Source organism: Cibotium barometz, chromosome 5, assembly GCF_041138505.1.
Source record: "Cibotium barometz isolate CiBa-2024 chromosome 5, ASM4113850v1, whole genome shotgun sequence".
NCBI classification, from domain to species: Eukaryota; Viridiplantae; Streptophyta; class Polypodiopsida; order Cyatheales; family Cibotiaceae; genus Cibotium; species Cibotium barometz.
Window position 1 is genome coordinate 61,853,740 of NC_141050.1, and position 25,996 is coordinate 61,879,735.

The window sequence follows — 25,996 nt, forward strand, 5'->3', positions numbered from 1 at the left end:
AGGCTCCCTTTTATAGTCTCTTGCTAAGGGCTTGTTCCCGCACACACCCATTCACTTGTATATTTCAACACCTCTCCTCAAGTGAATAACTTTAGCACACCTGGACCCTATACCAAGTTTCCCTACTTGGTAGCTCACGATGACCAGTGCCTCAAGTCCCTAACTCTTGTCCTTGACACTCTCTCTCTATGTGTCCAAGGCTACTACAAGTGTCCCGTGACCTTGACTAAAGTGCTCACACATATATCTACCACATGGCCTACATCATCGGTGGCTCAAGGTGGTTTTACGCTATTGGGGTAGGTGGGTTTTTCTCTCAGAAAAGATGTCCTAACTCCTATGAGCTCAAATCCTTTCAAAGGCATCAATAGATCAGTTAGTCTAATAGAGGATCAAGCCAAGAAACAAAAGATTTGACCAAACATTGAATGCTTAATCTCTGTTTTACTACCAAAGTCACTTGCAGATTTGATGCAGAGCTTGATGCCACTTATCCTTGAGGAATTTCACAAATATGAGATCACCAGCACGTAGAGAACCCTTGGAAACCCCTAGGACTAAGAGGAATTACCCTAATTCCATTGGTGTAAGTGTAGATCTAAGATTTTCTTCAGAAAGGGGGTGCCTGCAAATTCGCGATTTTCGGTTGCTCCTAGCGGCGATTCGTCGACTTGAAGTGGTGAGCTGAGTCGTGGTGGGGAGAGTATACCTAGCTATGGCTAAGAGGGCTTTGCCTAATGTTAAGGTTGGAGGGAGAGGGAGCTCCTCCACCAACTGGGGGTGCAGAGGGTGGTTGAAAAAAGAGCTTAAATTTTGATTATCTCTTAATTATAATTAGTAGAATAATTAGCAAAGTAATTAGACTTAAAAACCAGATGATTCCTAAGCCTGGCTCTGATACCATGATAAAATGCAAGCAAAGTCATGAGCTATGGTGGATCAAATGTAAGAATCAACATCATTAGCATGTAATTAAGATGATGATTAAGATGAGATTAGCGAGCAATTAAGCTAATAGGATAATGTAGGCATGGATACTCAAAAACCAGCAAATACTCATTAGGCCAATGCCTCAATTTATAGTGTTTACATCCACAAGTGCTAAGCATCTAATCCCACACTGATTTCTCCTTGATTTGTGCCACCTCCCCTACATCTAGGGGCACCTTTTCCTAGAATATTTCCACACCCCTATATTCACTCATGCTACCCTTGATTCTCTCATCAATAGATACCTCTCACCTTTTCACTGCTACCCACTCAATTACAAGCTCCCTTTTACAATCTTTTGCTAAGGGCTTGTTCTTGCACACCCATTCACTTGTATATTTCAACAGCTTATGCATAAACCTCATGCATAAGGTTTATGAATGAGGCTTATACATAAACCCTATGCATAAATTACATACATTAGGCTTATGCATATGGCTAATGTATAGGCCCCATGCATAAGGCCCCATTTATATGAGTTATGCATTAGTCTCATGCATGGGACTTATGCAAGCAAGCGAATGCATAAGTCTCATATGCATGTGACTTATTCATATGGCTAATGCATAAGCTTTATGCATTCATAAGCTTTAAGCATTAGCCTCATATAAATGTAAATGCATGATGCATATGGCCACTTCTTGAGAGATGCATAGCTCTTTAAAGGCTATGCATGGAGGCTTATGGCTAATACATAGAGGCTTATGGCTAATACATAGAGGCTTATGGTGGCTAATGCATAAGCTTTATACATGAGGCTTATGCGTGAGGCTATGTGCACAAGTCTCATGCATGTGGCTTATATATAAACCTCATGCATAAACCTTATTTATAAGCTTCATGTATGAGGCTTATGCATATGGCATTATGCATAAGTCTCATGCATGAGGCTTATGCCCTAGCCTCATGCATAAGCTTGATGCCCTAGTCTCATGCAGGAGGCTCAGGCATATGGCCACCTCTTGAGAGAATCATAGCCCTCAAAAGGCCATCCATATATGGAAGAAAAAATAACAAACCCTGATCTTAAAAGCCCTAAAACTTACAAACCCTGTAACATATAAAAGCATAAGGGGGGAAACATAAAAGAAAGAGATCTCTTACCTTATAAAGCTTGTATGTGTCGATAACCTATAAAATCAAACTAAATAAAAGAAAAAAAGTACTAGTGACCCTAATGCTAGCCCTAATAGAAAGCATATACAAAACCCTAATCTTAATAATGAAAGTTTTTCCATAACATAGAAAACTTATTAAATCTTTTTTTCCCTTCTCATTGAAGCTTGCCCTAACCCTAGATTCTACATAGAAATCCTAATAAAGAGATTTGATGGAGAGATTTTCCCTCTTCTCATTGAAGCTTAACCCTAACCCTAGATTCTACATAATAGAAATCCTAATCAAGAGCTTTGATGGAGAGCTCTCCATCAAAGCTCTTTATTAGGGTTTCTATGTAAAATCTAGGATTAGGGTTAATCTTCAATGAGAAGGGAAAAAGAAGAAAAGCAAAACTTAAAAGAGAAGAAAGAGAAGGGAAATACTCACATAAGAAAGCTTTCATGAAAGTTTGTTTGCATAGGAGATGAAGAAAAGAGAAGGCATACCTTGCTTCTTGAGCTCGAGGAGGATAGGGTAGGAGAGGTAGAAGTGGAAGATTAGACATAAACCTACAAATACCCCAAAGTATCAAGTTTAAAAAATTCAAAAGATAAAATCGATGCGGCGACAAAAGAAATGAGATTACTTTTTACAAGCCACATTGCTAAGCAGCGTTTTATTTTTTACAATGTAGCAGTATTTTTTTGCTACTAGAAATGCTACTCAGTAGCGCAAAAGTGCTGCTCACAGCAGCATTGAAATCCCCTGACACTTCCCTTTTGAAAACATTGTAGAACCGCTGCTAAAAAAACAGTATTGTGCCCCCAATGTATTTGTCGTGCTGGTGACTTAATCACTAGTAGTGATGGTTGCCGACAAGTTTATCTTTGGATGCACATCCAGACCTCAAAAAACATGGGATGGAGCTAAAAACATAGGTGCTTATATTACTAGTTGTCCAAGCCAAGTAAACAGACCTTCCAAACGGTACTAGCATAGTGTCTCTAGTATCCTGCTCATACCTCGTGGTGGGGAGCATGTCAAGAACGCTCTTTGAAATCAGATCTGTCGGGTGGCACCCCCTCCCTCCAGCATGCATACATTGATGGTTCTCCCCTCCGCAAAGCCCGCTACTTCCATTGTCACCTCCATTGCCAAAGATGCTACCATTATCATCCTCCATTACCAAAGGTGTATGAAGATGGAACAAAGACCAATTACTTATTGAGTAGCAATGCTTGCTTAGACTCTATGTTAAAACACATCCCAAAACCATGTTGATTGTGCAATGGCGACCTGCATCTAAAAGGGATGGGTGGCTTGGCAATTTTAAGTGTAGTAGTGGAGCAAAAGTGGGTCAAGCCACACCATCTAGAAGGCAAAGCATAGGCGACAAACACTAACAACCACCCCATCTTCCGGAAATAATTTTGTACATGAGACTCTACAATGGAGAGACTACAATGGATTCTCTAGCTTGCACCAAGAGTATTGTAAATTTTTATTAGGAGAACTTATATTTTGTAGCTTTTGTCATAAAGTGCAGTTCATGGTCATCGACTTTCAGCATCAAATACCATTGTATGTTGATTTCCAAAAAAAGGTCATGAATGTTCTCCATTTTCAGTTATATCTTCTATAAGTTAGGTTAAAATCCAAAGTCCTTCATAGAAAGGGATGGACAAGGTGGTAAAAATCAAAGGGTCTTCATAGAAGACGATGGCCAAGGTGGTGAAAATCAAAGAGTCTCATTGAGAGATAACATGTATTATTCAAAATATAAACCTAAAGCTTAAAGATTGACATCTAAGTACATTCAAATGAAGATATAAATTGAACTTATTTTACTAATAACATGTTGTAAATCCTAAATATCTTATTTATTCTTGTTTCAGATGAGGATCCAAATGGAACTTTAGTCTATTTGGGTGACAGCACCCTCAAAGCACTTTCTAGAGTTGCTTCTTGTCTCAGGTGAGAAATAGAACATTGTTTAATTTGAGTGAAAGCCACAAGCACCTTCCCTCAAGCGAGGCATAGGGACACCAACTAATATTTGGATTTTTTGTATCTCACATTAGATTGTCAAAGCAAAAGAAATACTATTTAGTCAACTCTTTGCCAGGCATACATTGTGAAGTAAAATTGTAAGTAGATTTTATGCTAATTAAATGTTCTCTTTAAATTGCTATATATAAAATGATTATTAAAATTTATTTGTCTATTTATTTAGTATCTTTCCAAATCATATTATTGTGAGCTATTTTGTAGGCATGTAAAAAGACTTTTGGTAAGCATTCAGCTTTTTCCTTGAATGAAAAAACTCCTTTATCAAATGGATTTTAGAACTATTTTTAAACATCTATTTTTTTAAAAATGTTCAAATGGATTTTACAACTATTTTAAAACAAAATGATTCAAATCTTATTAAATCAAGGAGTTAAAAGACATGGCATTAGAGACTAGGGTGGAGTTTTCTCCAAAAATTGTTCTCTCTAAAAAAGGGTGTAAATTCAAGAATATAAAAAAAGGGTGTAAGGGTCAAAGAGTATGAGAATGTACAAAACAAATTTGTGTCTTATTTTCTTAGAGAAATAATCATTCAATTCCAAGATGAAATCCCCCCCACATTCTTGCAAAGTTTGGTCCCCATCGGACCATGTTTGGATACAATTGTATGGGCAGGACCCGGATTTTCTGTGGCCACTTAAGCACCAAAAGAGACTTGAAAAATCTGCACTGGCGCTAATTACTAACCCAAACATGCTCCGATCAGAACGAAACTTTGCAAGCATGTGATGGTGTGTCCCCCCCACATGCTTTCAAAGTTTGGTCCCCATTAGAGCTTGTTTGGGTACGATGGTATGGGAAAGACCCAGATTTTCTATGGCCTTCGTAAGCACCAAGAGACTTGAAAAATCCACACCGGGCGCTAATTACTAACACAAACATGCTCCGATCGTGACCAAACTTTGCAAGCATGTGGGGGTGGGCCCCCACATGCTTGCAAGGTTTGGTCCCCATCAAAGCATGTTTGGGTATGATGGTATGGGGAAGACCTGGATTTTCCATGCCCTCATAAGCACCAAGAGACTTCACACATGCTTGCAAAGTTTGGTCCCCCATCGGAGAATGTTTGGGTACGATGGTATGGGGAAGACCCAAGAGACTTGAAAAATCTACACTGGGCACTAAGTACAAACCCAAACAAGCTCTAATCATGACCAAACTTTGCAAGCATGTGGAGGTGGCCCCCCCCATATGGTTACAAAGTTTGGTCCCTATCGGAGCATCTTTGGGTACGATGGTATGGGGAACTCCCAGATTTTCCATGGCCTCTTAAGCACCAAGAGACTTGAAAAGTCTGCACGGGCACTAATTACTAACCCAAACATGCTTCAATTGTGACTAACTTTGCAAGCATGTGGGGGGTGCCCCCCCCAACATGCTTGCAAAGTTTGGTCCCCATCGGACCATGTTTGGGTACGATGGTATATGGAAGACCCAATTTTCCATGGCCTCTTAAGCGCAAAAAGACTTGAAAAATCTGCACTGGGCGCTAAGTACAAACCCAAAAATGCTTTGATTGTGACCAAAATTTGCAAGCATGTGGGGGTCGGCCCCCCCACATGCTTGCAAAGTTTGGTCCCCATTGGAGCATCTTTAGGCACGATGGTCTGGGGAAGACCCGGATTTTCCATGGCCTCGTAAGCACCAAGAGACTTGAAAAATCCACACCGGGCGCTAATTACTAACCCAGACATGCTCCAATCATGACCAAACTTTGCAAGCTTGTGGGGGTGGGTCCCCCGGGGCCACATTCTTTCAAAGTTTGGTCCCCATCGGCGGACAATGTTTGTGTACGATGGTGTGGGGAAGACTCAGATTTTCCATGGCCTCTTAAGCACCAAGAGACTTGAAAAATCTACACTAGGCGCTAATAGTACTAACCCAAACATGCTCTGATCATGACCAAACTTTGAAAGCATGTGGGGGTGGGCCCCCCCCACATGCTTGCAAGTTTGGTCCACAGCATCAGAGCATCTTTGGGTATGATGGTATGGGGAAGACCCGTATTTTCAATGGCCTCTTAAGCACCAAGGGACTTGAAAAATCCAAACAGGTGCTAATTACTAACCCAAACATGCTCCAATTGTGAGTGACCAAACTCTGCAAGCATATGGGGGTGGGTCCCCCCCACATGCTTGCAAAGTTTGGTCCCCACCATCGGAGCATGTTTGGGTACGATGGTATGGGAAAGACCCGGATTTTGGAAGACCCGGATTTTCCATGGCCTCTTAAGCACCAAAAGACTTGAAAATCTGCATTGGGCGCTAAGTACTAACCCAAACATACTGTGATGGTGACCAAACTTTACAAGTATGTGGGGGTGGGCCCTCCCACATGCTTGCAAAGTTTGGTCCCTATCGGAGCATCTTTGGGTACGATGGTATGGGAAAGACCCGGATACTCCATGGCCTCTTAAGCACCAAGAGACTTGAAAAATCTGCACTGGGCACTAAGTACTAACCCAAAAATACTTTGATCGTGACCAAACTTTGTAAGCATGTGGGGGTGGGCCCCTCCCAGATGCTTGCAAAGTTTGGGCACTAAATACTAACCCAAACGTACTCCAATCATGACCAAACTTTGCAAGCATGTGGGGGTGAGCCCCTCCCAGATGCTTGCAAAGTTTGGGCACTAAATACTAACCCAAACATACTCCGATTATGACCAAACTTTGCAAGCATGTGGGGGTGGGCCCCCCCCACATGTTGGAAAAGTTTGGTCTCCATTGGACCATGTTTGGGTACGATGGTATGGGGAAGACCCGGATTTTTCATGGCCTCTAAAGCACCAAGAGACTTGAAAGTTCTGCACCGTGCATTAATTACTAACCCAAACATGCTCCGATTGTGACCAAACTTTGGAAGCATGTGGGGGTGGGTCCCCCCCACATGCTTGCAAAGTTTTGGTCCCCATCAGAGCATGTTTGGGTAACATGGTATGGGAAGGACTCGAAATTTCCATGGGCTCTTAAGGACCAAGAGACTTGAAAAGTCTGCACGAGTGCTAATTTCTAACCCAAACATGCTTCGATTGTGACCAAACTTTGTAAGAATGTGCCCCCCCCCCACATGATTGCAAAACCTAAACATGCTCTGTTCATGACCAAACTTTGCAAGCATGACCAAACTTTGCAAAACCCAAACATGCTCAAACTTTGCAAGCATGTGGGGTGTGGTCCCCTCCACATGCTTACAAAGTTTGGTCCGACCATGTTTGGGTACGATGGTATGGGGAAGACCCAGATTTTTCATGGCCTCTTAAGCACCAAGAGACTTAAAAAATCCGCAATATGCGCAAATTACTAACCCAAACATGCTCTGATTGTGACCAAACTTTGCAAGCATGTGGGTGTGGGTCCCCCTTACATGCTTGCGAAGTTTGGTCCCCATCGGAACATGTTTCAGTATGATGGTATGAAAAAACCCGGAGTTTCCATGGGCTCTTAAGCACCAAGAGACTTGAAAAGTCCGCACCGGGCACTTATTACTAACCCAATCATGCTCCGATTGAGACCAAACTTTGCATGTGGGGGTGGGTCCCCCCCACTTGTAAAGTTTTGGTCCCCATCGGAGCATGTTTGGATACGATGGTATGGGGAAGTCCCATAGTTTCCATGGGCTCCAAGAGACTTCAAAAGTCCGCACACCGGACGCTAATTACTAGCCCATACATGCTTTAATTGTGTGTGATTAATCCTTGCAAGCATTTGGGGGTGAGTCCTTTCCACAAGCGTGCAACGTTTGGTCCCCATCAGAGAATGTTTGGGTATGATGTTATGGGGAAGACCTGGATTTTCCATGATCTCTTAAGCACTAAGAGACTGGAAAAATTCACATTGGGCGCTAATTACTAACCCAAACATGCTCTGATCATGACTAAACTTTGCAAGCATGTGAGAGTGTCCCCGCCACACGCTTGAAAAGTTTGGTCCCCATCGGAGCATGTTTGGGTACGATGGTACGGGGAAGACCTGGATTTGTCATGGCCTCTTAAGCATCAAGAGACTTGAGAAATCTGCACCATGCACTAATTACTAACCCAAACATGCTGCAATTATGACCAAAATTTGCAAGCATGTGGGGGTGGGCCCCCCCACATGCTTGCAAAGTTTGGTCCCCACCATCAGAGCATGTTTGGGTATGATGGTATGGGCAAGACCCGGATTTAAAAATCCACACTGGGCGCTAATTACTAACCCAAACATGCTCTGATGTTTGTGACCAAACTTTACAAGCATGTGGGGATGGGTCTATCCCACATGCTTGCAAAGTCTGGTTCCCATCGGAGCATGTTTGTGTATGATGGTATGGGCAAGACCCAGATTTTCAATGGCGTCAAAAGCACCAAGAGAGTTCACACATGCTTGCAATGTTTGGTCCCACAATCAAAGCATGTTTGGGTACGATGGTATGGGGAAGACCCTGATTTTCCATGGCCTCTTAAGCACCAAGAAAGTTGAAAAAACTGCACTCGGCGCTAAGTACTAATTAAACATGCGCTGATCATCACCAAACTTTGCAAGCATGTGGGGGTGGGTCCCCCCACATGCTTACAAAGTTTGGTCCCTATCGGAGCATGTTTGGGTTTGATGGTATGGGGAAGACCCGGATTTTCCATGGCCTCGTAAGCACCAAGAGACTTAAAAACTCCACACCGGGCGCTAATTACTAACCCAAACAATCTTCGATCTATGACCAAACTTTACAAGCATGTGGGGGTGGGTCCCCCCCACATGCTTGCAAAATTTGGTCCCCATCGGAGCATGTTTGGGTACGATGGTATGGGCAAGACGTGGATTTTCCATGGCCTCATAAGCACCAAGAGACTTCACACATGCTTGCAAAGGTTGGTCCCCATCGGAACATGTTTGGTATGATGGTATGGGGAAGACGTGGATTTTCCATGGCCTCATAAGCACCAAGAGACTTCACACATGCTTGCAAAGGTCTTCCCCATCGGAGCATGTTTGGGTACGATGGTATGGGAAAGACCTGGATTTTCAATGGCCTCTTAAGCACCAAGAGACTTGAAACATCTGCACTGAGCACTAAGTACTAACCCAAACATGCTTTGATCGTCGTGAGACCACACTTTGCAAGCATGTGGCGGTGTACATGGTTGCAAAGTTTGGTCCCCATCGGAGCATCTTTGGTACGATGGTATGGGCAAGTCCCGGATTTTCCATGGCCTCTTAAGCACCTAGAGACTTGAAAAATCTGCACGGGAGCTAATTACTAACCCAAACATAATCGGATTGTGACCAAACTTTACAAGCATGTGGGGGTGCCCCCCCCACATGCTTGCAAAGTTCGGTCCCCATTAGGGATCTTTGGGTACGATGATATGGGGAAGACCCAGATTTTCCATGGTCTCTTAAGCACCACGAGAGTTGAAAAATCCGCATGGGCGCTAGTTACTAACCGAAACATGATCTGCTTTGCAAGTATGTGGGGGTGGACCCCCCTGCATGCTTGCAAAGTTTGGTCCCCATCAGACCATGTTTGGAAACGATGGTATGGGGAAGACCTAGATATTCCATGGCCTCTTAAGCACCAAGAGACTTGAAAAATCTGCACTGTGTGGCACAAATTACTAACCTAAACATGCTCCGATTGTGACCAAACTTTGCAAGCATGTGGGGGTGGGTTGCCCCCACATGCTTGCAAAGTTTGATCCCCATTGGAGCATTTTGGTACGATTGTATGGAAAAGACCCGGAGTTTGTTGAGGCTCTTAAGCACCAAGAGACTTGAAAAGTCCACACCGGGTGCTTATTACTAACCCAGTCACTGTCCGATTGTGACCAAACTTTGCAAGCATGTGGGGTGGGTCCCCCCTACATGCTTGCAAAGTTTTGGTCCCCATCGGAGCATGTCCACATGCTCCAATTGTGACTAAACTTTGCAAGCATGTGGGGGTGGGCCCCCCCCACACGCTCACAAAGTTTAATCAATGTCTAGGTACGATGGTATAGGGAAGACCCAATTTTCCATGGCCCTTTAAGCACAAAGAGACTTGAAAAATCTGCACTGGGCACTAAGTACTAACCCAAACATACTCTGATTGTGACCAAACTTTCAAAGCATGTGGGGATGGGCCCCCCCCACATGCTTGCAAAGTTTCGTCCCCATCGGAGCATCTTTGGGTACGCTGGTATGGCAAAGACCCGTATTTTCCATGGCCTCTTAAGCACCAAGAGACTTGAAAAATCAGCACGGGTGCTAATTACTAACCCAAACATGCTCCAATTGTGACCAAACTCTGTAAGCATATGGGGGTGGGTCCCTCGCACATGCTTACAAAGTTTGGTCCCTGTCGAAGCATGTTTGGGTACGATGGTATGGAAAAGACAAGGATTTTCCATGGCCTCGTAAGCACCAAGAGACTTCACACATGCTTGCAAAGTTTGGTCCTCCCCACCCATCAGAGCATGTTTGGGTACGATGGTATGGGGAAGACCTGGGTTTTCCATGGCCTCTTAAGCACCAAGAGACTTGAAAAATGTGCATTGGTCGCTAAGTACTAACCCAAACATGCTCTGATTGTGATAAAACTTTGCAAGCATGTGGGGGTGGTCTCTCCCACATGCTTGCAGAGTTTGGTCCCCATTGGAGCATCTTTGGGCATGATGGTATGGGGAAGACCCGGATTTGGCCTCGTAAGCACCAAGAGACTACACCAGGAGCTAATAATAACTAACCCAGACATGCTCCGATCGTGAGGACCAAACTTTGCAAGCATATGGGGGTGGGTCCCTCGAAGCCACATTCTTTCAAAGTTTGGTCCCCACATCCGACAATGTTTATGTACGATGGTATGGGGAAGACCCAGATTTTCCATGGCTTCTTTAGCACTAAGAGACTTGAAAAATCTGCACTAGGCGCTAAGTACTAACCCAAACATGCTCTGATCGTGACCAAACTTTGAAAGCATGTGGGGGTGGCCCCCCCCACATGCTTGCAAAGTTTGGTCCGCATCAGAGCATCTTTGGGTACGATGGTATGGGGAAGACCCGTATTCTCAATGTCTTCTAAAGCACCAAAAGACTTGAAAAATCCAAACAGGCACCAATTGTTGTGACCAAACTCTGCATGCATATGGGGGTGGGTCCCCCCCACATGCTTGCAAAGTTTGGTCCCCATCGGAGCATGTATGGGTACGATAGTATGGGGAAGACCCAAATTTTCCATGACCTCGTAAGCACCAAGAGACTTCACACATGCTTGCAAAGTTTGGTTCCCATCAGAGCATGTTTGGGTACGATGGTATTTGGAAAACCCGGATTTTCCATGGCCTCTTAAGCACCAAGAGACTTGAAAATCTGCTCTGGGTACTAAGTACTAACCCAAACATTCTCTGATCATGACCAAACTTTGCAAGCATGTGGGTGTGGGCCCCCCCACATGCTTGCAAAGTTTGGTCCCCATCGGAGCATCTTTGGGTATGATGGTATTGGGAAGACCCGGATACTCCATGGCCTCTTAAGCACCAAGAGACTTGAGAAATCTGCACTAGGCACTAAGTACTAACCCAAACATGCTCTAATCGTGACCAAACTTTGCAAGCATGTGGGGGTGGGCCCCTCCCATATGCTTGCAAAGTTTGGGCGCTAAATACTAACCCAAACATGCTCGGATTATGACCAAACTTTGCAAGCATGTGGGGGTGGGCCCCCCCACATGCTGGAAAAGTTTGGTCCCCATCGGGCCATGTTTCGGTACGATGGTATGGGGAAGACCTGGATTTTCGATGGCCTCTTAAGCACCAAGAGACTTGAAAAATCCGCAGTGTGCACTAATTACTAACCCAAACATGCTCGGATTGTGACCAAACTTTGCAAGCATGTGGGGGTGGGTCCCCCCCACATGTTTGCAAAGTTTTGGTCCCCATCGGAGCATGTTTGGGTAAGATGGTATGGGAAAGAGCCGGATTTTCCATGGGCCTTTAAGCACCAAGAGACTTGAAGAGTCCGTACGAGTGCTAATTTCTAACCCAAATATACTCCTCTTGTGACCAAACTTTACAAAAATGTGGGGGTGCCCCCCCCCACATGATTGCAAAGTTTGGTCCCCATCAGAGCATCTTTGGGTACGCTAGTATAGGGAAGACCCGAATTTTCCATGATCTCTTAAGCGCCAAGAGACTTGAAAAATCCACACTGGGAGCTAATTACTAACCCAAAAATGCTCTGTTCATGACCAAACTTTGCAAGCATGTGGGGGTGGTCCTCCCACATGCTTACAAAGTTTGGTCCCCATCGGAGCATGATTGGGTACGATGGTATAGGGAAGACCCGGATTTTCCTGGTGGGCCTTGTAAGCACCAAGAGACTTGAAAAATCCACATCAGGAGATAATTACTAAACCAAACATGCTCCAATCGTGAGTGACAACACTTTACAAGCATGTGGGGGTGGGTCCCCCCCACATGCTTGCAAAGTTTGGTCCCCATCCGAGCATGTTTGGGTATGATGGTATGGGTAAGACCTAGATTTTCCATGGGCTCATAAGCACCAAGACACTTCACACATGTTTGCAGAGTTTGGTCCCCATCGGAGGATGTTTGGGTACGATGTTATGGGGAAGACGCAGGTTTTTATGGCCTCTTAAGCACCAAGAGACTTGAAAAATCTGCACTGGGTGCTAAGAACTAACCCAAACATGCTCTAATTGACCAGAACTTGCAAGCATGTGGGGGTGGATTCCCCCCCACATGGTTGCAAAATTTGGTCCCCATCGGAGCATCTTTGGTTACGATGGTACGGGGAAGTCCCGGATTTTCCATGGCCTCTTAAGCACCAAGAGACTTGAAAAATCCGCACGGACGCTAATTACTAACCCAAACATGCTCCAATTGTGACCAAACTTTGCAAGCATGTGGGGGTGGGCCCTCCCACATGCTTTTAAAGTTTGGTCCCCTCCATCGAGAGGGATGTTTAAGTATGATGGTATGGGGAAGACGCGGATTTTCCACGGCCTTTTAAGCACCAAGAGACTTGAAAAATCTGCACTAGGCACTAAGTACTAACCCAAACATGCTAACCAAACTTTGTAAGCATGTGGGGGTGGGACCCTCCCACATGCTTGCAAAGTTTGGTCCCCATTGGTGCACCTTTGGGTACGTTGGTATGGGAAAGACCTGAATTTTCCATGGCCTCTTAAGCACCAAGAGACTTGAAAAATCAGCACCACAGGCACTAATTACTAACCCAAACATGGTTCGATGGGGACCAAACTTCGCATGCATGTGAGGGTGGGCCCCCCCATATGCTTGCAAAGTTTGATCCCCATCGGAGCATGTTTGATCCCCATCGGAGCATGTTTGATCCCCACCATCAGAGCATGTTTGGGTATGATGGTATGGGGAAGACCTGGATTTGCCATGGCCTCATAAGAACTAAGAGACTTGACACATGCTTGCAAAGTTTCGTCCCCATCAGAGCATGTTTGGGTACAATGGTATGGGGAAGATCCGGGTTTTCCATGGCCTCTTAAGCACCAAGACACTTGAAAAATCTGCACTGGGTGCTAATTACTAACCCAAACATGCTCAGATTATGAGCAAACTTTGCAAGCATGTGGGGGTGGCCCCCCCCACATGCTTGCAAAGTTGGGTCCCCATTAGAGCATCTTTGGGCACGATGGTATGGGGAAGACCCGGATTTTCATGGCCTCGTAATAAGCACCAAGAGACTTAAAAAATCCACACAACCGGGCGCTAATTACTAACCCACACATGCTCCGATCGTGACCAAACTTTGCAAGCATGTGGGGGTGGGTCCGCTGGGACCACATTCTTTCAAAGTTTGGTCCCCATTGGACAATGTTTGTGTACGATGGTATGGGCAAGACCCGGATTTTCCATGGCCTCTTAAGCACCAAGAGACTTGAAAAGTCTGCACTGGGCGCTAAGTACTAACCCAAACATGCTCTGATCATGACCAAACTTTGAAAGCATATGGGGGTGGCCCCCCCCACATGCTAGCAAAGTTTGGTCCACATCGGCGCAGCATCTTTGGGTATGATGGTATGGGGAAGACCCATATTTTCAATGGCCTCTTAAGCACCAAGAGATTTGAAAAATCCAAACGGGCACTAATTACTAACCCAAACATGCTCCAATTGTGACCAAACTCTGCAAGCATATGGGGGTGGGTCCCCCCACATGCTTGCAGAGTTTGATCCCCATCGGAGCATGTTTGGGTACGATGGTATGGGGAAGAGCCGGATTTTCTAGGGCCTTGTAATAAGCACTAAGAGACTTTACACATACTTGCAAAGTTTGGTTCCCATCCGAGTATGTTTGGGTACGATGGTATCTGGAAGACCCGAATTTTCGATGGCCTCTTAAGCACCAAGAGACTTGAAAAATCTACACTGGGCACTAAATACTAACCCAACATGCTCCGATTATGATAAAACTTTGCAAGCATGTGGGGGTGGGCCCCTCCCACATGCTTGCAAAGTTTGGTCCCCATTAGAGCATCTTTGGGTACGATGGTGTGGGGAAGACCCGGATTTTCCATGGCCTCTTAAGCACCAAGAGACTTGAAAAATCCGCACCATGCGTTAATTACTAACCCAAACATGCTCTGATTGTGACCAAACTTTGCGAGCATGTGGGGGTGAGTCCCCCCACATGCTTATAAAGTTTTGGTCCCCATCGGAACATGTTTCGGTAAGATGGTATGGAAAGGATCCAGATTTTCCATGGTTTCTTAAGCACCAAGAGACTTGAAAAGTCCACACGAGCTCTAATTTCTAACCCAAACATGCTCCGATTGTGACCAAACTTTGCAAGAATCTGGGGGTGGCTCCCCCACATGATTGGAAAGTTTGGTCCCCATCGGAGCATCTTTGGGTACGCTAGTATGGGGAAGACCCGGATTTTCCATGGCCTCGTAAAGCACCAAGAGAATTGAAAAATCCACACCGGGTGCTAATTACTAACCCACACATGATCTGATCGTGACCAAACTTTGCAAGCATGTGGGGGTGGGCCCCCCCCCCACCAGGCCACATTCTTTCAAAGTTTGGTCCCCATCGAACAATGTTTGTGTACGATGGTATGGGGAAGACCCGGATTTTCCATGCCTCTTAAGCACTAAGAGACTTGAAAAATCTGCACTGGGTGCTAAGTACTAACCCAAACATGCTCTGATCATGACCAAACTTTGAAAGCATGTGGGGGTGGGCCCTCCCACATGCTTGCAAAGTTTGGTCCGCATCGGAGCATCTTTGGGTATGCTGGTATGGAAAAGACCCGTATTTTCAATGGCCTCTTAAGCACCAAGAGACTTGAAAAATCCAAACGGGCGCTAATTACTAACCCAAACAAGCTCCAATTTGTGACCAAACTCTACAAGCATATGGGGGTGGGTCCCCCCCACATGCTTGCAAAGTTTGGTCCCAATCGGAGCATGTTTGGGTACGATGGTATGGGGAAGACCCGGATTTTCTAGGGCCTCGTAATAAGCACCAATAGACTTCACGCATGCTTGCAAAGTTTGGTCCCCATCGGAGCATATTTGGGTACGATGGTATTTGGAAGACCCGGATTTTCCATGGCCTCTTAAGCACCAAGAGACTTGAAAATCTGCACTGGTGGGGGCGCCGCTAAGTACTAACCCAAACATGCTCTGATCGTGACCAACAAACTTTGCAAGCATGTGAGGGTGGCCCCCTCCACATGCTTGCAAAGTTTGGTCCCCATCGGAGCATCTTTGGGTACGATGGTATGGGGAAGACCCGGATACTCGATGGCCTCTTAAGCACCAAGAGACTTGAAAAATTTGCACTGGGCACTAAATACTAACCCAAACATGATTTGTTCTGTGACCAAACTTTGCAAGCATGTGGAGGTGGGCCCCTCCCACATGCTTGCATAGTTTGGGCGCTAAATATACTAACCTAAACATCATGTGGGGGTGGGCCTCCCCCACATGTTGGAAAAGTTTGGTCCCCATCGGACCATGTTTAGGTACGATGGTATGGGGAAGACTTGGATTTTCTATAGCCTCTTAAGCACCAAAGAGACTTGAAAAATCCTCACTATGCGTTAATTACTAACCCAAACATGCTCCGATTGTGACCAAACTTTGCGAGCATGTGGGGGTGGGCCCCCCCCACATGCTTATAAAGTTTTGGTCCCCCCCACATGCTTATAAAGTTTTGGTCCCCATCGGAGCATGTTTGGGTAAGATGGTATGGGAAGGACAAGAATTTTCCATGGGCTCTTAAGCACAAAGAGACTTGAAAAGTCCGCACGAGCGTTAATTTCTAACCCAAGCATGCTCCGATTATGACCAAACTTTGCAAGAATGTGGGGGTGGGCCCCCCCACATAATTGAAGAGTTTGGTCCCCACCATTGGAGCATCTTTGGGTACGCTAGTATGGGGAAGACCCGGATTTTCCATGGCCTCGTAAAGCACCTAGAGACATAAAAAATCCACACCGGGCACTAATTACTAACCCACACATGCTCCGATCATGACCAAACTTTGCAAGCATGTGGGGGTGGGTCCCTTGGGGCCACATTCTTTCAAAGTTTGGTCCCCATCAGACAATGTTTGTGTACGATGGTATGGGAAAGACCCGGATTTTCCATGGCCTCTTAAGCACCAAGAGACTTGAAAATCTGCACTGGGCGCTACGTACTAACCCAAACATGCTCTGATCATGACCAAACTTTGAAAGCATGTGGACGTGGGCCCCCTAACATGCTTGCAAAGTTTGGTTCGCATCGGAGCATCTTTGGGTATGATGGTATGGGGAAGTCCCGTATTTTCAATGGCCTCTTAAGCACCAAGAGACTTGAAAAATTCAAACGGGCGCTAATTACTAACCCAAACATGCTCCAATTGTGACCAAACTCTGCAAACATATGAGGGTGGGTTCCCCCCACATGCTTGCAAAGTTTGGTCCCCATCAGAGCATGTTTGGGTACGATGGTATGGGAAAGACCCGGATTTTCCAGGGCCTCGTAATAAGCACCAAGAGACTTCACACATGCTTCCAAAGTTTGGTTCCCATATCGAAGTATGTTTGGGTACGATGGTATTTGGAAGACCCAAATTTTCCATGGCCTCTTAAGCACCAAGAGACTTGAAAATCTGCACTGGGCACTAAGTACTAACCCAAACATGCTCTGATCGTTGCGTGACCAAACTTTACAAGCATGTGGGGGTGGGCACCCCCCACATGTTTGCAAAGTTTGGTGCCCATCGGAGCATCTTTGGGTACGATGAAATGGGGAAGACTCGGATACTCGATGGCCTCTTAAGCACCAAGAGACTTGAAAACTAAATACTAACCCAAACATGCTTTGATCCGTGACCAAACTTCGCAAGCATGTGGAGGTGGGCCCCTCCCACATGCTTGCAAAGTTTGGGCGCTAAATACTAACCCAAACATGTTTCAATTATGATAAAACTTTGCAAGCATGTGAGGGTGGGCCCCCCCCACATGCTGGAAAAGTTTGGTCCCCATATCGGACCATGTTTAGGTACGATGGTATGGGGAAGACCCGGATTTTCCATGGCCTCTTAAGCACCAAGAGACTTGGAAAATCCGCACCATGCGTTAATTACTAACCCAAACATGCTCCGATTGTGACCAAATTTTGCGAGCACGTTGGGTGGGTCCCCCCCACATGCTTATAAAGTTTTGGTCCCCATCCGAGCATGTTTGGGTAAGATGGTATGGGAAGGACCGGGATTTTCCACGGGCTCTTAAGCACCAAGAGACTTGAAAAGTCCGCACGAGCGCTAATTTCTAACTCCCAAACATGCTCTGATTGTGACCAAACTTTGTAAGAATGTGGGGTGGGCCCCCCCCACATGATTGAAAAGTTTGGTCCCCATCGGAGCATGGGTATGCTAGTATGGGGAAGACCCGGATTTTCCATGGCCTCGTAAGCACCAAGAGAACTTGAAAAATCCACACCGGGCGTTAATTACTAACCCACACTTGCTCGAATCGTGACTAAAATTTGGAAGCATGTGGGGGTGGGTCCCCCAGGGCCACATTCTTTCAAAGTTTAGTCCCCATCGGACAATGTTTGTGTACGATGGTATGGGGAAGACCCAGATTTTTCATGGCCTCTTAAGCACCAAGAGACTTGAAAAATCTGCACTGGGCACTAAGCACTAACCCAACCATGCTCTGATCGTCGTGACCAAACTTTGAAATCATGTGGGGGTGGGCCCCCCACATGTTTGCAAAGTTTGGTCGGCATCAGGGCATCTTTGGGTATGATGGTATGGAGAAGACGCGTATTTTCAATGGCCTCTTAAGCACCAAGAGACTTGAAAAATCCAAACAGGCGCTAATTACTAACCCAAACATGTTCCAATTGTGACCAAACTCTGCAAGCATATGGGGTGGGTTCCCCCCACATGCTTGAAAAGTTTGGTCCCCATCGGAGCATGTTTGGGTACGATGGTATGGGGAAGACCCAAATTTTCCAGGGCCCCATAATAAGTACCAAGAGATTTCACACATGCTTGCAAAGTTTGGTTCCCATCGGAGCATGTTTGGGTACGATGGTATTTGGAAGACCCAGATTTTCCATGGCCTCTTAAGCACAAAGAGACTTGAAAATATGCACTGGGTGCTAAGTACTAACCCAAACATGCTCTGATGTGACCAAACTTTGCAAGCATGTGGGGGTGGGGTCCCCCCACATGCTTGCAAAGTTTGGTCCCCATCGCATCTTTGGGTATGATGGTATGGGGCAGACCCGGATACTCCATGGCCTCTTAAGCACCAAGAGACTTGAGAAATCTACACTGGGCACTAAATACTGACCCAAACATGCGATCCGTGACTAAACTTTGCAAGCATGTGGAGGTGGGCCCCTCCTACATGCTTGCAAAGTTTGGGCACCAAATACTAACCCAAACATGCTCCGATTATGACAAAACTTTGCAAGCATGTGGGGGTGGCCCCCCCACCTGCTGGAAAAATTTGGTCCCCATCGGACCATGTTTGGGTACGATGGTATGGGGAAGACCCCGATTTTCCATGGCCTCTTAAGCACCAAGAGACTTGAAACATCCACACCATGCACGCTAATTACTAACCCAAATATGCTTGGATTGTGACCAAACTTTGCGAGCATGTGGGGGTGGGTCCCCCCCACATGCTTGTAGGTTCGCATCGAAGCATGTTTGGGTAAGATGGTATGGGAAGGACTCGGATTTCCCATGGGCTCTTAAGCACCAAAAGAGAGTTGAAAAGTTCGCACGAGCGCTAATTTCTAACCCAAACATGCTCTGATTGTGACCAAACTTTGTAAGAATGTGGGGGTGGGCCCCCCCACATGATTGAAAAGTTTGGTCCCCATCGGAGCATCTTTAGGTACGCTAGTATAGGGAAGACCCGAATTTTCCATGATCTCTTAAGCACCAAGAGACTTGAAAAATCCACACTGGGAGCTAATTACTAACCCAAACATGCTCTTTTCAATCATGACCAAACTTTGCAAGCATGTGGGGGTGGTCCCCCCACATGCTTACAAAGTTTGGTCCCCATCGGAGCATGTTTGGGTACGATGGTATGGGGAAGACTCGGAATTTTTCGGATCTCGTAAGCACCAAGAGACTTGAAAAATCCACACGAGGCGCCAATTACCAACCTAAACATGCCCGGATCGTGACAAAACTTTACAAGCATGTGAGGGTGCGTCCCCTCCACATGCTTACAAAGTTTGGTCCCCATTCGAGCATGTTTGAATGTACGATGGTATGGGCAAGACCCAGATTTTCCATAAGCTCTTAAGCATCAACAGACTTCACACATGCTTGCAGAGTTTGGTCCCCATCGGAGCATATTTAGGTACGATGGTATGGGCGACCCAGATTTTCCATGGCGTCTTAAGCACCAGTAGACTTGAAAAATCTACACTTGGCATTAAGAACTAACCCAAACATGATTTGATCATGACCAAATTTTGCAAGCATGTGGGGGTGAAAAATCTACACTTGGCATTAAGAACTAACCCAAACATGATTTGATCATGACCAAACTTTGCAAGCATGTGGGGGTGGATTCCCCCCCCTACATGGTTGCAAAATTTGGTCCCCATCGGAGCATCTTTGGTTACGATGGTATGGGGAAGTCCTCGATTTTCCATGGCCTCTTAAGCACCAAGAGACTTGAAAAATCTGCATGGGCGCTAATTACTAACCCAAACATGCTCTAATTGTGACCAAACTTTGCAAGCATGTGGGGATGGGCCCCCCCACATGCTTTTAAAGTTTGGTCCCCATCGGAGCATGTTTGGGTACGATGGTATGGGGAAGACACGGATTTTCCATGGCCTCGTAAGCACCAAGAGACTTGAAAAATCTACACTGGGCACTAAAAGTACTAACTTCAACATGCTCTGATCCTCATAACCAAACAGTGGGGGGGTTCCCACCCCCATATGCTTACAAAGTTTTGGTCACAATTAGAGCATGTTTGGGTTAGTAATTACCGCCCGTGCAGATTTTTCAAGTCTCTTGGTGCTTAAGAGGCCATGGAAAATCTAGGGCTAGTAATTAGAGCATGTTTGGGTTAGTAATTACCGCCCATGCAGATTTTTCAAGTCTCTTGGTGCTTAAGAGGCCATGGAAAATCCAGGGCTTCCCCATACCATCGTACCCAAAGATGCTCCGATGGGGACCAAACTTTGCAAGCATGTGAGGGTGGGCCCCTCCCACATGCTTGCAAAGTTTGGTCCCCATTGGAGCATCTTTGGGTACGATGGTATGGGGAAGACCCGGATTTTCCATGGCCTCTTAAGCACCAAGAGACTTGAAAAATACACGGGCGCTAATTTCTAACCCAAACATGCTCCGATTGTGACCAGACTTTGCAATCATGTGGAGGTGGGCCCCCTTCTACATGCTTGCAAAGTTTGGTCCGGTCCCCATCGAGCCATGTTTGGGTATGATGGTATGGGGAAGACCTAGATTTTCCATGGCCTCTTAAGCACCAAGAGACTTGAAAAATCCACACCGTGCACTAATTACTAACCTAAACATGCTCCCATTATGACCAAACTTTGCAACCATGTGGGGCTGGTTCCCCTTAGGTGCTTGCAAAGGTTTGTCCCCATCGGAGCATGTTTGGGTGCGATGGTATGGGGATGATCCGGAGTTTCCAAGGGCTCTTAAGCACCAAGAGACTTGAAAAGTGCACAAAAACCAGGCGCTAAGTACTAACCCAATCATGCTCCAATTGTGACCGAGCCTTGCAAGCATGTGGAGGTGGGCCCCCCTACACATGCTGCGGCAAAGTTTGGTCCCCATCAGGCATCTTTGGGTACGATTGTATGGGGAAGACCCAGATTTTCCATGGCCTCTTAAGCACCAGGAGACTTGAAAAATCCACACGGGCACTAATTACTAACCCAAACATAATCTGATTGTGTCACATGCATGCAAAGTTTGGTCATAATTGGAGCATGTTGGGGTTAGTAATTAGTGCTCGTGCGGATTTTTCAAGTCTCTTGGTGCTTAAGAGGTCATGGAAAATTCGGGTCTTCCCCATACCATCGTACCCAAACATGCTGTGATGGGGACCAAACTTTGCATCCATGTGAAGAGGACTCACCCCCAAATTCTTGCAAAGTTTGGTCACAATCTGAGCATGATTGGGTTAGTAATTAGTGCCCGGTGCGGACTTTTCAAGTCTCTTGGTGCTTAAGAGCCCGTGGAAACTCGGGGTCTTTCCCATACAATCGTACCCAAACATGCTCCGATCGGGACAAAAGTTTGCAAGCATGTGGGGGGGACCCACCCCCACATGCTTGAAAAGTTTGGTTACAATAAGCGCATTTTTGGGTTAGTAATTTGTGCACAATGCGGATTTTTCAAGTCTCCTGGTGCTTAAGAGGCCATGGAAAATCCGGGTCTTCCCCATACTATCGTACCCATTTATAGTCCGATGGGGACTATAAACCTAGGTCTTCCCCATAACATCTTACCCAAACATACTGTGATGGGGATCAAACTTTGCACGCATGTCGGGAGGACCCACCCCCAAATACTTGCAAAGTTTTGTCACACACAATCGAAGCATGTATGGGTTAGTAATTAGCCCCCGCCGGTGCGGACTTTTCTCAAGTCTCTTGGTGCTTAAGAGCCCATGGAAACTCCGGGTCTTCCCCATATCATCATTCCCAAACATGCTCCGATGGGGACCAAAACTTTACAAGCATGTGGGGGGACCCACCCCCACATGCTTGCAAAGTTTGGTCACAATCGGAGCATGATTGGGTTAGTAATAAGCACCGGGTGCGGACTTTTCAAGTCTCTTGGTACTTAAGAGCCCATATAAACTCCGGTTCTTCCCCATACCATTGTACCGAAATGCTCTGATGGGGACCAAACTTTGCAAGCATGTAAAGTTTGGTCCCCACGTGCTTGCAAAGTTTGGTCACAATCAGAGCATGTTTAGGTTAGTAATTTGCACATAGTGTAGATTTTTCACGTCTCTTGGTGCTTAAGAGGCCATGGAATATCCAAGTCTTCTCCATACCATCGTTTCCAAACATGGTCCGCAAGCATTGGGGGGGGGGCCCACCCCCACATGCTTGCAAAGTTTGGTCACAATCGGAGCATGTTTGGGTTAGTAATTGCCCGTTTGGATTTTTCAAGTCTCTTGGTGCTTAAGAGGCCATGGAAAATTCGGGTCTTCCCCATACCATCATACCCAAAGATGCTCCGATGGGGACCAAACTTTGCAAGCATGTGGGGGGGGGGTCCACCCCCACATGCTTGCAAAGTTTGTTCATGATCAAAGCATGTTTGGGTTAGTACTTAGTGACTAGTGCAGATTTTTCAAGTCTCTTGGTGCGTAAGAGACCATGTAAAATCCAGGTCTTCCCCATACAATCCTACCCAAACATGGTCCGATGGCAACCAAACTTTACAAGCATGTGGGGGGGATCCCACCCCCACATACATGTGAAGTTTGGTCCCCATCGAACCATGTTTGGGTTAGTAATTGGCGCCCGTGCGGATTTTTTAAGTCTCTTGGGGCCATGGAAAATCCGGGACTTCCCCATACCATCGTACCCAAAGATGCTCCGATGGGGACCAAACTTTGCAACCATGTGGGAAGGGGGGCCACCCCCACATGCTTGCAAAGTTTGTTCATGAGATGAGAGCATGTTTGGGTTAGTGCTTAGCTCCCAGTGCAGAATTTTCAAGTCTCTTAGTGCTTAAGAGGCCATAGAAAATCTGGGTCTTCCCATACCATCGTACTCAAACATGCTAGAATGGGGACAAAACTTTGCAAGCATGTGTGAAGTCTCTTGGTGCTTATGAGGCCATGGAAAATCCAAGTCTGTCCCATACCATCGTACCCAAACATGCTCCGATGGTTGGGACCAAACTTTGCAAGCATGTGGGGGGACCCACCCCCACATGCTTGCAAAGTTTGGTCACGATCGGAGCATGTTTGGGTTTTAGTAATTAGCGCCTGGTGTGGATTTTTCAAGTCTCTTGGTGCTTACGAGGCCATGAAAAATCTGGGTCTTCCCCATACCATCGTACCCAAACATGCTTCGATGGGGACCAAACTTTGCGAGCATGTGAGGAAGCCACATGCTTGTAAAGTTTGGTCATGATTGAAGCATGTTTGGGTTAGTAATTAGAGCCCAATGCAAATTTTTCAAGTCTCTTAGTCCTTAAGAGGCCATGGAAAATCTTGGTCTTCCCCATACCGTCGTACCCAAACATGCTTATGATGGGGAGCAAACTTTGCAAGCATGTGGGGGGGGCCCCACCCCCACATGCTTGCAAAGTTTGGTCACAATTGTAGAATGTTTGGGTTAGTAATTAGCACCCAGTTGTTGTGGACTTTTCAAGTCTCCTGGTGCTTAAGAGCCCATGGAAAGATGCTCCGTGCAGACAAAATGCGAACAAAACATTGCAAGCACATGGGGGGGAACCACCCCCACATGCTTGCAAAGTTTGGTCACAACAAACAGAGCATGTTTGGGTTAGTAATTTGCACACAGTGCAAATTCTTCAAGTCACTTAGTGCTTAAGCAGCCATGGAAAATCCGGGTCTTCCCCATACCATTGTACCCAAACATGGTCCGATGAGGACAGAAGCTTGCAACCATGTGGGAGCAATCAGAGCATGTTTGGGTTAGTATCTAGCACCCGTGCGGATTTTTCAAGTCTTTTGAAGCTTAAGAGGCCATGGAAAATCCGGGTCTTCCCCATACCATCGTACCCAAAGATGGTCCGATGGGGATCAAACTTTGCAAGCATGTGGGGGGGCCACGTCCACATGCTTGCAAAGTTTGGTGACGATCACAACATGTTTGGGTTAGTACTTAGTGCCCAGTGCAGATTTTCAAGTCTCTTGGTGTTTAAGAGGCCATGGAAAAATCGGGTCTTCCCCATACCATTGTACCCAAACATGGTCCAATGGGGACCAAACTTTGCAAGCATGTGGGGGGGACCCATTGCCACATGCTTGCAAAGTTTGGTCACAACGGGAGCATGTTTGGGTTAGTAATTAGTGCCAGTGCGGATTTTTTAAGTCTCTTGGAACTTAAGAGGCCATGCAAAATCTGGAACTTAAGAGGCCATGCAAAATCCGGGACTTCCCCATACCATCGTACCCAAAGATGCTCCGATGGGGACCAAACTTTGCAACCATGTGGGGGGGACCCACCCCCACATGTTTGCAAAGTTCGGTCATCATCACGATCAGAGCATGTTTGGGATAGTACTTAGCGCCCAGTGCAGATTTTTCAAGTCTCTTGGTGCTTAAGAGGCCATGGAAAATCGGGTCTTCCCCATACCATCGTACCCGAAGATGCCTAATGGGGACTGAACTTTGCAAGCATGTGGGGAGGACCCACCCCGACATGCTTGCAATGTTTGGTCACAACAATCACATTATGTTTGGGTTAGTAATTAGCGCCCGTGCGGATTTTTAAAGTCTCTAGGTGCTTAAGAGGCCATGCAAAATCCGGGATTTCCCTATACCACCATACCACAGATGCTCTGATAAGGACCAAACTTTGCAACCATGTAGGGGGGGCCCACCGCCCACATGCTTGCAAAGTTTGGTCATGATTAGAGCATATTTAGGTTAGTACTTAGCGCTAAGTGCAGATGTTTCAAGTCTCTTGGTGCTTAAGAGGCCATGGAAAATCTGGGTCTTCCCCATACCATCGTACCCAAACATGATCCGATGGGGACCAACCTTTGCAAACATGTGTGTGAAGTCTCTTGATGCTTACGAGGCCATGGAAAATCCAGGTGTTGCCCATACCATCATACCCAAGCATGCTCCAATGGGGACCAAATTTTGCCAGCATGTGGGGGGTACCCACATGCTTGTAAAAGTTTGGTCATGATTGGAGCTTGTTTAGGTTAGTAATTAGCACCCGGCATGGATTTTTCAACTCTCTTGGTGCTTACGAGGCCATGAAAAATCTAGGTCTTCCCCATACCATCATACCCAAACATGCTCCCCGATGGGGACCAACCTTTGCAAGCATGTGTGAAATCTCTTGGTGCTTATGAGGCCATGGAAAATCCAGGTGTTGCCCATACCATTGTACCCAAACATGCTCCGATGGGGACCAAATTTTGCAAGCATGTGGGGGATACCCACCCTCACATGCTTGTAAAGTTTAGTCATGATCAGAGCATGTTTGGGTTAGTACTTAGCGCTAAGTGCAGATGTTTCAAGTCTTTTGGTGCTTAATTAAGAGGCCATGGAAAATCTTGGTCTTCCCCATACCATCGTACCCAAACATGCTTCGATGGTGGGGACCAACCTTTGCAAGCATGTGTGAAGTCTCTTGGTGCTTATGAGAC